The sequence below is a fragment of the Galeopterus variegatus genome, unplaced genomic scaffold (assembly GCF_000696425.1).
Source record: "Galeopterus variegatus unplaced genomic scaffold, G_variegatus-3.0.2 Scaffold989, whole genome shotgun sequence".
NCBI classification, from domain to species: domain Eukaryota; kingdom Metazoa; phylum Chordata; class Mammalia; order Dermoptera; family Cynocephalidae; genus Galeopterus; species Galeopterus variegatus.
The window spans coordinates 322,349-335,543 of record NW_007727100.1 but is presented as its reverse complement, the minus strand read 5'-3'; the positions used below and the strand labels follow the sequence as shown (position 1 = coordinate 335,543).

Genomic DNA, 13,195 nt, shown 5'->3' with positions numbered 1-13,195 from the left:
AATTCTGTGCATTAGAGAATTATTTCTAGGGATTTTGAAGTGAGTTCTCTGTGTTGTGGAGTTGATGAGGTGTACTGTATTGTGAAGCATGTATGTTTATGATAGGGTACATTTAGGTGAACTGGGATAAGTCTTGCATGGATGAGTTTGTGTATCATGGGTACGTTTGTGTATTGTAGTGTGGTCTAGGTGCTGTGTGATGAGTCTGGGTGTTATGCAGAGACTATGTGGTAGATGCTTCTGGGTGTTGTGGGCTAGGTGTAGCCAATATGGACGTAATATGGAGAGTAGTGACAGTGTGAGTTGTGAAGTGATGGTGTGATTCTGTACTTTATGGAGGATACTCTTGTTGTGGGTTAATTTTAGTTGTTTTAGATTGAATCTTACCACTATGGTCCAGTTCTACGTGTAGTAACAACAACAATAATAACAACAACAAGATCAGTTAACATCAGTAACACATTCTTTACCAGGCACTATTCTAAATACTTCATAGGCATTAACTCATTTATTCCCTTTAACAGCTGTATGAGATAGGTATCATTATTATTCCTAATTTATAGCTAGGAAAACTAAGACACGGAGAGGTCAAGAAACCTTTCCAAGGTCACACAATTAATAAATGATGCATATGGGATTGAAACCCAGGCAGTCTGAGTCCTGAGTGTAAGCTTTTAACCATAGAGTGTAAGCTTTTAACCTAGATATTGTGCGCCAAGTTCTGTATTACGTGGGTTGACTTTGCACGAGTTGAGACTAGCATCTTTGCCTTGTGACAGTTTGGGCACTGTGGGGTAGGTTTTTGCATGGTGAGCCTGGCTTTGCCTTGTGTGAGTCTGGGTGTTTTAATGCAAGTCTGCATGTTGTGGGATGAGTTTGTGTGTGTGTGTGTGTGTGTGTGTTGTTTATATGATGCTGTGCATTTAGAAGGGTCTGTGTTACAGGGAATATCTCTGCATGGTAGGAGTTATCTAGGTATTACAAAGCAAATCTGTGTGGTGTGGGCCATTTGGTAATATGTGTGGTAGTGTTCTGAAGTAAGTCAGACTTATGGGCAAGTTAGGAGATGTGGGGCACATAGTTCTTTATGGGTCAAGCATGGCATAAGGGTAAGTAAATGTATTGGAGGAGAGGGGTTCTGCATTATAGTGTGTTGCTGTAAATTTAGAAACATGTTTGTGAATAGTAGGTGTATCCAAATGTTATGGGACAAAAATCTGTGTGTGGTAGGATGTCTTTGTGTGATTTAGGGCATACTTTTGTGTTTAGGGTGTATATGCGTGTTGTGTGGTGGGTCTGTGCCTTATGGGATGGAGCTGGGTATTGTGCATCCTGTCTGGGTATTGTGGAGTGAGTCTGTGTATTATGGAGCAGTCTGTGCATTGTAGAGCAAATTTCTTAATTGTGATGCAATTCTGTGTGTTGTGAGTGGTGTTTGGTTTAAGGCTCTGTCTGTGTAGAGTGTGCAGGTGTTATGTTGGGATGTCTGTGTGCTATAAAGAGTTTCTAGATGTTCTGGGGCTGGTCTATGTATTATGCGACAAATCTTCGTGTGGTCAGATGATTCTAGGTATCTGGGGTAAGCCCTTTTTGCTTTAGTAGAAATGGTGGTGGTGGAAGTGGGGAGGTGATTGTAATATAAATGAACAATTCTACTAGTTCCTATGTGCCAGGCACTATACTAAGAACTAAACATATCTTAATTGATTTCTTATTTACAACCCTTGAAGTTGGTAGTATTCTTATCTTTGTTTTACAGATGAGGAAACTAAAGAACAGAGAAATATACTTACCCAAGGTGATACAATTAGCAAGGGATGGGATCTGGATTCAAATCCAGATAGTCTGGCTTCAGAGGCCTTTCTCTTAACCATTACACAGCTGTATCTCTATTGTAGGCCAGAGTCGTAGCTCAATAGTATGGTAAAGCATGTCTGCCCACTATGATAAAAATCTTTGCATTGTAGGGGTAATATTTATGTTGTGTGTCTACACATAGGGAACTATTTATGTGCACTGTAGGTTTTGCACTGTAGAGTAAGTCTGTGTTGTGATGCAATTCTGTGCATTGTGGAAGGAATCTATGTGCTTACAGGCATGCCTGTGAATCCTAAGGCATGTCTAACTGTTGTGGGTGTGATTGGGTATGTTATGGGGTAAGACTGTGCCCTTAAGGGCTTGTCTGTGCATTTAGGGTGAGTCTTGGTGTTCAGTGATGTTTGTGTGAGTCATGAGGCAAGTCTGTATATTGATGGAAGAACCTGCATTTTGGTGGAGTTCTGTGCATGGTTGGGCATATCTTGTTTTGTAAGCAGCAGTGTGAGGAGTGAAAATAGTCTCTGTGCTTTGGAGTAAATCTGAAAGTTGGTACAGCAGATGGTTTCATGTGTTTTGGGGCATGTGTTTGCACTGTATAACCACTGTAAGAAGTGAGGTTTTTGTGAAATAAATCTGTGTGGCAAGTGTGTGTTGTGACACAATTCTGAGCACTATGGGGGGTGGAGTATTGTGCTGTGAGATGTGTTTGTATTTTGTGGGTTGCATCTATGTTGTGGGATAAGTAAGAGTATTGTGTATCACATCTGTGACTGTGCCCTAAGGGACGGGTCTGAATACTTTAGAGAAAGTGCTGCAGTGGAACAAGTCTGCCCATTGTAGAGCCAATTTTCATGATGTGATGTCATGTTGTGCATTGTGAGGTATGTCTATTTATCACAGAGTATATCTGAGGAAATTGAGGTATATTTTCATAATATAGGACCACAATGTGTGTTGTGTGATAACTGTGTGTTTGGGAGGAGGTCCAGATGTTGTAGGGTAAAGAAAGCACTGTGGGGTAAGTATTTGTGGAGAGAGTCTGCATGCTCTAGGGTGAATCTGTGTGCTGTGAGTAGAGACTTTGTTCTGTGGTGAGAGTCTGTGTGTTGTGGGGCAAAGCTGTTTGCTCTTGTGAGGGTCAATGGAATGTGAGAGGGGTCTGTATGCCCTGGGGAGAGTTTCAACTATAGGTTTAGTCAGTGGGGCATAGGAAGAGTCTGTTTGTCATGGGGAGAATCTGTGCACTGTGGGAAGAATCTGTGTGCTATGGGGAGTATCTGTGCATCTTGGGGAGAATCTGTGTGCTATGAGGTGAGTCTTTTGGCCTTGAAAATATGTGTGCTCTCTGGAGAATCTGTGTTCTATGAGGTGAGTCTGTATGTTCTGTGTGCCCTGGGAAGGGTCTGTGTGATGTGGGGACAGTCTGTGATGCTGAGATTGTCTGTGGGTCATGGGTAGAGTCTTTGCCGGGGGGTTAGCTTTTGTTATGTGACGTGGGTCAATGTTTCTCAGGTGAGCCTCTGCGTTGAGGAGAACGTGTGCCTCTGAGAGAGTCTAGTGGTATAGGGAGTGTGCATGTGCTCTGCGGCAAGTCTTTCTGCTGTGGTGCTTGTCTGTGTGGCTTGGGGCGCATCTGTGTGCCGTAGGACAAGTCTGTGCACTGTGGGAAATCTGTGGGCTGTAGGGGCAAATATGTTGTTTGCACCATGTGGCCAACGTGGGCATTAGTGGGTGAGATTGTACATTGCGGGCACAAGTCTGTTTCCAGGCAAGTCTCTGTTAATATCTACAAATAACAATAGATAACATTTATATAATGGTTACTGTGTACCAGACACTGTTCTAAACGTGCTATTATTATCCCCATTTTACATCCGAGAAAACTGAGGCACAGAGAGATTAAATAATCGTCCCATGGCCATTCGATTAGCAAATAATGGAGGTTTGAAACCAGGCAGCCTGCTTCCTTTGCCCACACTACTATGAATCCCCTCAGAGCCCTGTGGGCATCAGTGACCTCAAACATTAAAAAGGCTTCGTGGTCACTGGTGAACATGTTGAGAGCAGTTGCGTTGGGAGGAAGAAAAAGGCACTGGCTCAAAGCCCTCCCAAAATTAAAAATAATGCAATACTCTGTATATCATAACAGCAGTTTAGCACAGAAGAACTGGCGTCATGTCTGCAGAATGACTCCTTCCGCCAGTGCAGCCCCCAAGACCCCTCCCCTGGCTCATAGCCACATTCTGCTACTGCAGAGGAGCGAATGCGCATGCCCCGGTGAGCTGCGTTTCCTGGGAAACCATTCGCTAGTCATAAGCAAATCACAGCCTAATTTGACAAGTCAGAAAACGACTAGTGTTGTGGCTGTGAGCCAAAGAAGCCCCATGCCATAACGGCGGGCAAGGCAGAGCCCCACTCATGCCCCCTCCTCCTTTTCTTTCTTTCAGAATTAGTAAAGGCTAGGACCAGGGTCAGAAGTCAACAGAGAAAGTGTTGGGGTCAGAAGAGTCAGCAGTGGGTAGCAGGTGATTTTAATTGTCACATCTTTCTGTGGGCAATACTCGTACTTAACCCATCTGCTACTAAAAGCCTCCATGCTTTATGTCTTGAGCCTTCTACCTGCTGTGAAAAGAGGTGCACTATTGGAGTGTTTTCTAGAAGAGACGGTGGCAGAGGTAGCATGGATTGGTACTTTCCCTATCTCCTTTAAATCCCTAAGTCAGACTACTGCCAGCCATAGGCTGGCAAAATTATTTATTTCTGCTCCTCATACATTTCTTACATCTTTCTAGAAAATTCCAGGAAATGAGTCCAGACAGCTTTAACTCTCCAAGTACCTGAGGAATAAAAAAAGAGGTTGAAAGGAGAATCTTAGGACTAGCATTTACCCTGGGAGTGTTTTTTTTACACACACAATTGGGATGTCAAGGGTGTCCAAGAGGAATAGCACATCTGGAACAGTGGTTTTAGATATTTGGTTTCCTCAATTTTAATTTGTAAAAAGCATGTAACAAAAATACCATTTTTAAATATTTGAAATGAAGAAAATCCTGTTTGAAAATCATTGCCCTAAAATGTGTGTGCCTAGGATTCTTGAAAGGCAAGAGAATTAACATGATGCTTTAGTATGTTACCGGAAGCTGCAAGAAGGTAGGAGTACTATTGCAGAATGTAACCATCTTGAGCAGAGAGAAAATGGCCGACCTGTGGAAAGCTACACCCTATCTAATGGGAGAACAGTTGTTGCCATTTCAAACCAGTGGAAGAAGGTTGGATTACTCAACAAATGATGCTGAAATAATTGGTGACCTATTTGGAAAAAAAACAAAACAAAAATACAAAATTAGATACTACTTTATACAACATATCAAAATTAATTCTAGATGGATTTAAGAGTTAATTGTAAAAAATGTTGCAATTAAATGACTAGAAAAAAAAAATACAGGTTAATATGCTCATCGAAGCAAAGAATTACAAAATCAAAAATTGACAGATGTGGATATCTAAATATACAAAGCTGCAAAATATCCAAAAAAAAAAAATCACCACCATAAATAATAAAAATCAATAGGCAAACAACTGGAAAGTAATGTTTTTGCCAGCCACAAATGACAAATAAATTAGGTGATATGTATTTGGGGGTGAGTAGGGAATAAACTGGTTCATACCATTTTATCCAGGAATTCCACGTCTATGAATTTATCCTAGAGGGAAAAAAAAAAAACAGAAAAGTACACAGAGATTTATATGGGAAGATACTTCTTAAATTATCTGTAACAGTAAAAAAATGCACATATAAACTTTCAATAATTTGACTTTTAATGGACACCTACATGATCGTAAATTACATATTCACTAAACATCACATTCTTGTAGAATATTTAAAAATATGGGGAATTGCTCCCAATATATGTTTAATGAATAAAACAAGTTAAAAACTGTATGCACATATGATCTTCATTTTGTACAAAAATACATATATCTATGCATTTATTTGCATATATTTAGAGAAAAGAAACTGACAGAAATTATGTTAACAGAAACTGTCTCTTGGTTAGAAGATTATTGGTAATTTTTATAGCCATCTTTACATTTTAACAAATTTTCTGCAATTAATATGATATTTTTATAATAACGGGGAAACCATTTTTAACAAGATGTTTTAATAAGCATATACAAGCACTGGGAGCACAGAGAAGAAAGTCTAGGAAAAGAAACAATAAAAACAAAGACTAAATACCAATGTAGACCAATGGAGGATCATGCAAAATGAACTCATTACGCACTATAGAAAGATTACATTATTTGCACACTAGTATGTATGGAATTTCTTATACAATATGGAGTCCTGGAAAATTTTCTTCACTACACCAGAGAACGATCACGTCCTTGGATGCGTCAGTCACTCTCCTTGCCGCAGTGTTCTGCTAGATGCCCCCTCATTTTGCCTCCAACATGCTCTGTCCCTTTCCCTCTCAAAACATGCTACCAGCAGACATGTTCAACTTGGGAAAATGGCCCATCTTGTGGACTTTCTTTTAAGCATTTTCAGTCTTACTTTTCCTCCCTCATTTCTGCTTTGTCATCTAACTCAAAAATCAATCTATATTTTTTTCTCCTTTCTTCTTGGTCAAGCGCCAAAACAATCTAAATTTCAAAGAAAGAAAGAAAAAACATTCCTTCACCTTTTTCTTTCTTTTTTCATTTCTTTTTCTTTTTTCTTTTTCTTTTTCTTTTTTTTGCAGAAATAGGTCTACAAAAGTATTCATATTTTTAGGCATATTTCAGAAACAACTATAAAAGCTTTGTTGATAGTAATCTCTGCTATCCTTCTCACATCCTTTTCAAAAAACAAACAAACAAAAGTAACACAGGGAACATTTTGTCTTTACTGCACAAGTTCATGTCCAAGAATACAAATAGTTTTTTCAGATAAAGACACAGTCACAATATTCATTATTTCTTTTTCATGAGTTTTCATCCTAAAGCCATATTTTAATCTTTTCTAGTCAACACATATTCATCTCTCACATGAAGCAATTAATATGAACATTATTACAGCTGCCCTCTTCCTTATTTCTTCTCCCCTACAAACATCCAGTCACACAATTTTCTTTATATATATATATATATATAATTATATATACATAATTAGGCACAGTATCCGTTTCTCCATTGCAAAATGATATTTTTCTCATGTTCTCCCCACACTGAGAAAAGAAACCAGATCTGAGAACATCTTGAATCGTAACACATTTCATCACGTCTAATCCAAACATCATAAAGCTGAGACACTATTCTGAAGGCAATTTCTCATTTTAGTAACATCTTCCTTACATTTTATTTTGGGAAATATCTTACCAGAATCACAAGGACAAGTTTCTACATCCCCTTAAAGCAACTCATTCACCATTTAAGAAGCAAGCTTTAAACTAGAAGAGTGACCGTGTAATACTTAGAATGTAATTAATCCATTTTCCCAGTGCCCCTGATTAGAATTAGAAAGTCCTACACAGTTCTCTATTATGCTGTTCCATCAAACTATGGCACTTGCTTTACAAAATATTTCTCAGCTACTTACCAGTTGCTTGCTCTCTGTCTCTCCATCAGCTCTGAGGCTGTCGCACTGAAAGGGTGGGGGGAAAGCCGCAGCACAACAGCCACTTGAAAATGAGCTGTGCTCTGCAGAAGGGATTAGCTCTATGGAAAGAAACAAAATGCCTTGAGATTATCCTCAAAAATCTTTCAAAAACATAAAGTCATACCAAACATTATGTGGTGAAATGTGTATGCTCATCAAAGGACAGATTTTAATAGCTAAACCTCTGATCCAAAACACACTTAAATTGCCTTGATTTCCAGTGGAACCCCTACAAGAGCATGGGCTTTTGGCTCTCCCGTCTCCTAGCAACAGTCTCATTTTTTTTTTTTCTCTGCAGTGGTCCTACTAGGCATGAGAGAACATTGACAAGGTGTACTCTCTGATGATAAGCATTAACATTCTGTTGTTCGAGATGCTCTTTCCCCAAGTAAGTAATAAAGAAAGTCAGGGATTCAATAACAAGGTCTCCAGAGGAAGATTTCTGATTCAAATGACATTCCACAGTGAAATGCAGAGATTGTTCTTGTCTCCTCCCTTGGTGCAATGTTGTCAGTAGACCCCTGCTCTTATAATGCAGGTGTGCTTAATGCCATTGAAGCTTACAGTTAAAATACTTAAAATGATAAATATTATGTTATGTATGTTTTACTACAATAAAAAAAAAAGAGGAAATCATCCATTCACCACACAAATGTGTGTTGAGTCTCACCACATTAAAAATAATTGCTGGGGGCAGGGATTTAAAAAGTTAATAAAACACCATCCATCTCCCTTCTAAAAGTTCATAATCTGACAGTCTGCACATATTGTGAAATAGAGGCATTTTGTTTAACTTATTTGTTTTCTTTCATCAACTTTGAGTAAAATTTATAACTAGGGTTGCTACATGATCTGCCTAATGCTATTGGACTCCGAAGTAGGTGGGGAAAGTAAAGAAATACATATTTCATTTTTAAATATGTAAATATATATTTGTACATCTCAACTTATAATGTTCACTTACCTTTACAGTGTAACTTTTATATTATTTTTACTTTTATTTTTACAAATCCACTCACTTCAGAACAACTATACAGCATTACATAAACTGTTTTTTAAATTAATTTAATTTTTACCAGATAGGAAATACCAGACAATACAGTTCAAGACCTTCTAATAAAAAATAAAACAAAAAGAAAAGAAAAGAAATAAAGAAACAAGATTAGTACCATTTACTGTGCATTTGTTATACATCAGACACTTTTCTAAGTATCAGATGATGAAACTGAAGAGATAATCATCACCACCATTGCACAGTTGAAGAAATTAAAGAGATTAAGTAACTGAACAAGGATATCGACCTTTCTTACCTAAAGCCCATCCTCCTAATCATCACTGCATCTTAAACATCAAAGTTATTCTGAATCACCTGGAGTGTTAATTTTTTAAAAACGAGGACTACAGTGATCTGTTTCTAAGTATTCTATATCAGTAGGCTTGGGGCAAGCCCAGAAATCTGCATTTTAACAAATGTTACCATTTGGTTCTGATTAGAAAAGCTAAATACAATCTTTATTATTGGTAATGTTATTGGAGAAGTAAATTCTAAAACTATGTACTGTAGGACACACAATCTCACACACATACACAGAACATATATATCCTGTGTATATATACTGTGTGGTTAGAGCAAATGAGTAAATGCATTGATGTTTTGGGAACCAGAGTTCTCACTATGGGAGAAAGGAGATACAAATATGGAATTTGAGAAAGTGAGGAGCGTCTTGAAGAAACCTGTGGTGATAGATTTGAATCGAAGATATTAGTACGAACTCGTGATTTTCTAAAACATATATTACTAGGTCTGTCCACGGAAAGGAAGCAATAATATCCCAGCAGCCATGAGTATAACACACCAGTAGCAATGAGTACATCTGATGTCCAGATGATGATTTCTAAATACTGTTCCCCACTAAAAGCAACCAAAGCCTATTGGAGAAATAGCTGATTCTATATCTGGGGCAGGAAAAGTACAAGATGAGCTTGAAACGTCTTGCACTATAAAGCACGGAACTGTTCAAAGACTGATGGGAACACAGCAAAAAGACAGGCTTGAAAGGGCTCCCATTGGCCAAATTTAGTACAATTTGAACATCGAAAATAATATAATAGTTGACTATAAACATTGAATAAAAAGAATCCATGAGTCCACAGTGATAGTAAAGAAAGTGATGATAGGGAAAAAAATCTCTTCTTTTTAAAAGGATAAAAGTTTATATATTTATAAGGAATTACAGAATTAGTAAATGACCATTTAGAAACCATCAGTGTAATAGGTAATTTATAGAAGGATCATCAATGCATACCAAAACCATTGGGTGAAATGTTGGGGAAGAGAATATTCACAGGATTTTAAGGTATCATTCATAGCTTACTGATTAAATACAAAAGAGGGAAACGAACATTTTCAATGTAAAGATATGGCATACACCAACTTAATCAATTGAATAAACTTCCCGTTACCAATAATAGCACAAAATGTAATGTGACTCCTGATGTGATAAAATGGGAAGCAAGCCTATGTAAATTCTTGCCAAAAATATTTAATCTGAATCTAATCATGAAAAACAATAAGATAAATGCAGATTGTAAAACATTCTAGAAGACAACTAGCCTGAACCCTTCAAACTGGAATTGTCATATTTTTTAAAGTAGGGGGCAGGGAAACAACCCTAGATTAAAGAAGGTTAAAAAGAGATATGACAACCAAATGCAGTGTGTGATCCTTGATTGGATCCTCGATAGAAAATAAAACAGCTCTAAAAGATATTTTGGGGACAATTGTAGACATTTGAATACAGACTATATATAAGATAATATTGAATCAGTGTAAAAGTCGTTTGGTATTATAATGTAAGCTGATGGACTTGTTCTCATGAGACACTGTTGAAGTGCTGGGAATTGAAGGGCCATAATGTCTACAGATTGCTCTCAAATGCTTTAGAAAAAAAATCATAAGACAGCTATGTAAAGGAAATGCAGCAGTAATAAATAATAATACAGTAATTGGTAAATCTAGGTCAAATATACACAGGTATTAACTGTGTTATTCTCTAAACTTTTCTGTGGGCTTGAAGTATTTTAAATGGAAAAAAAGTAAAATATTTTTATTAAAATTTAAATCCAAGAAATAAAGAAGAAAATACTTTCACAAAAATAATTATTGCACAACAACTATATGTAAAGTTAAAATTCATATACATTTTGGAATTAATGACAATCAGGTTTGTAATCCCTCAGTTAGAGGAGGAGTTTTCCATACTGACCAACTGCATGATGAATATTTGTCAGGAGCCACCCAGTGGTAAGATCTTGATTTGCCATGACTGAAGGATTTATAATGAACACTGAATTTGACAAATGGCCCATTAAATATTACTATAATTATTATTCTAATAAATAAATATAAGTATTTTGTGTTACTATGTATCAATATAGAAAAAGTTAAAATGTAGTTCTCTTAATTTTCAGTATTTGTTCTATAGGGAAATTCCTCTGCTGAAATGTCCTGACAGCCCTGTACCTCTCCACATAGGCCACATGGGCAAGGAACTTTGCATCTTGCTTCCTCCCTTAGTGTACAACTTCAGTCTGTAGAAACACTTAGACGTAGTATGGAAACAGCTCCTCCATGACAGAGAAACCCATTGCTCCCTGTCATCTGTCATCTGGCCCCTCTGGTTCATTGTCATCCTGTGGGACTAGAGACATGGGGAGCTGACACGATGATATTTTTGCTTATGTTGTCTATGTTAGTAATAAACTGTCTGCATCCATTTATGCTCATTGTATTCTTACTGGCTGAATCTAGGACAGATTAGAAAGCCAAACCTAACAACTCCTGCTGCTTATAGGCTGCTTAATTGCTTGACAAGAGTATTTTTCTTTCTCAAAATGAAAGGGACAGAGTTAGAATTTCCTGACCATTTCTGATTTGAGAACCTTTTAAACAGTAATATAATCTATTATAAAAATCATTTCATAAGTTTCATATGATATGTGATAACAATCAATCTTAAAGTACAGTATTAATTCCCAATGACACATGGGGGATTAAAAAATACAGTATTAATGACTTATTTAAATTTGTAGCCATCTAAAAATGTTTATTACATGTAAAAAATGTTGACGTTTAACACACACTGAGCAATATGACTAATAGAAAATAACAATTAAAAACTTGTGCAGTGGTCAAAACCAACAGAGCTAAGTCCCAGCTTTCAGCTGGGTAATAAACCAATTGAGTGACTGAGATATGGGTATTGTTATATAGCTTTGAAATGATTCCAAATGCTTCCATAGTTTGCAATGTGAATAATACATATTTTTCTGTGTATTCTCCCCTTCCTGGGAGAATGTGACATCTTATCAGACTCAATATGAGAGAACTTGGAGTGAATTCCTCCTCCCCTCAGGAATGCTACATCACACCTTAACAGACTTCCCATATGTGAGTTACTGACCTCAGCTGCTAGACTTTAAAATACGTATATAAACTCAAGAGTCTGACAGACACTTTGAGAGCTTAGGCCATGGCAGGGTTACACTCTGTCAGCTGCTTCTCTGAAGACTGACGGCATATGCTGTGACAGGCTACACTGTCAGCCGCTTCTCTGAACACTGAGAGTTCATGCTGCGACAGGGTGACACCCTCTTAGGCTTGGAGCTAATCTCCGAAGCCGCGCCTGCACACACAAGCACAGCCCCCTACCGTGGGGAGACATACAGATCTCTGCTGTGATGGTCAAGCTAGCCTCTAGTATAAAGGAACCCCACAAACTTTAATTAGAATTGACTTTCCACAAAGGCCTGCTTCCATCCTAATTGAGCGACTAGACTTTAATAATTTGGGAACTCACTCATTTTCTGTTTAATGTACCTCATCTATCGATTGTATTCCCTGTGAGATTTGTTCACGTTATTCCCCCCTTTAGCCATTGTTCACCTAAGAAAAAATTATCTTTCTATGGCAGTAAACCGTGTGACTTGTGAAATCATACTTTGATCATCTTCTTTTTGTAAGCTAGCTTATCTCTTCTAACCACCATGCAATTCACACTAAGAGGCACCAAAACAATTGTTTTGAAAAAAGAAATAGCAATTTTGTTGATTTTTAAAAAGAAGAGCAGATGCAATTATCACCTTTAAAGCTGAGAAACTCTGAAACAGCTCCACAACCACTACAGATAAGTTCTTACATCAGCAGTTGGAAATTCTGCACTATAAGTGCAAAGGATTTTAAAGAAATTGATGCAAATATTATAACGCCCCTATCCTAAGCCACCATCACTTCTGGCCTAAACAATCCCAACAGCCTCTTGTTTGTGCTATGGCCTCTGCCAACATGTTCTTCACACAGCAGCCAGAAAGACCTTTTTAAAACATGGTTTTACTGGAATATAATTTCCACAGAGTGAAAGGCACAGATCTTACAAACATGATTTAATGAGTTTTGAAAAATGCAGAGATATATCAAGATAAAACATAGCATCATCCCAAAAAGTTTCTGTGTGGATATCAACAAAAAATGGCAGAGTAAGGAACTCCAGGGCTCAATCCCTCCAAAAAAGCAACTAATGAGCCAGCAAAAACTGTCAGGATCAACTTTTGGCCGAGCTCTGGAATCTAATAAAAAATTACAACAACCAGGGAAGATTTGGTGAAGAAAGAAGCTGCCGCTTTGCAGTAAGAGAGTGCTGTGGCCTTTTAAACTGCCCACCTACCACCCCCCACTTC

The 13,195-nt window shown here is 37.6% G+C and overlaps 1 long non-coding RNA gene across 1 annotated transcript; it reads right to left on the bottom strand.

The window, feature by feature from the left end:
- Positions 1-2,059: 2,059 nt before the first annotated feature.
- Positions 2,060-7,450, bottom strand: LOC103591561. Its single transcript, XR_550588.1, has 4 exons — positions 7,400-7,450; positions 5,487-5,522; positions 4,707-5,127; positions 2,060-3,604 (listed from the first exon to the last, which is right to left on the bottom strand). It is a non-coding gene; the product is annotated as an uncharacterized LOC103591561 (long non-coding RNA).
- Between the last annotated feature and the right edge of the window lie 5,745 nt (positions 7,451-13,195).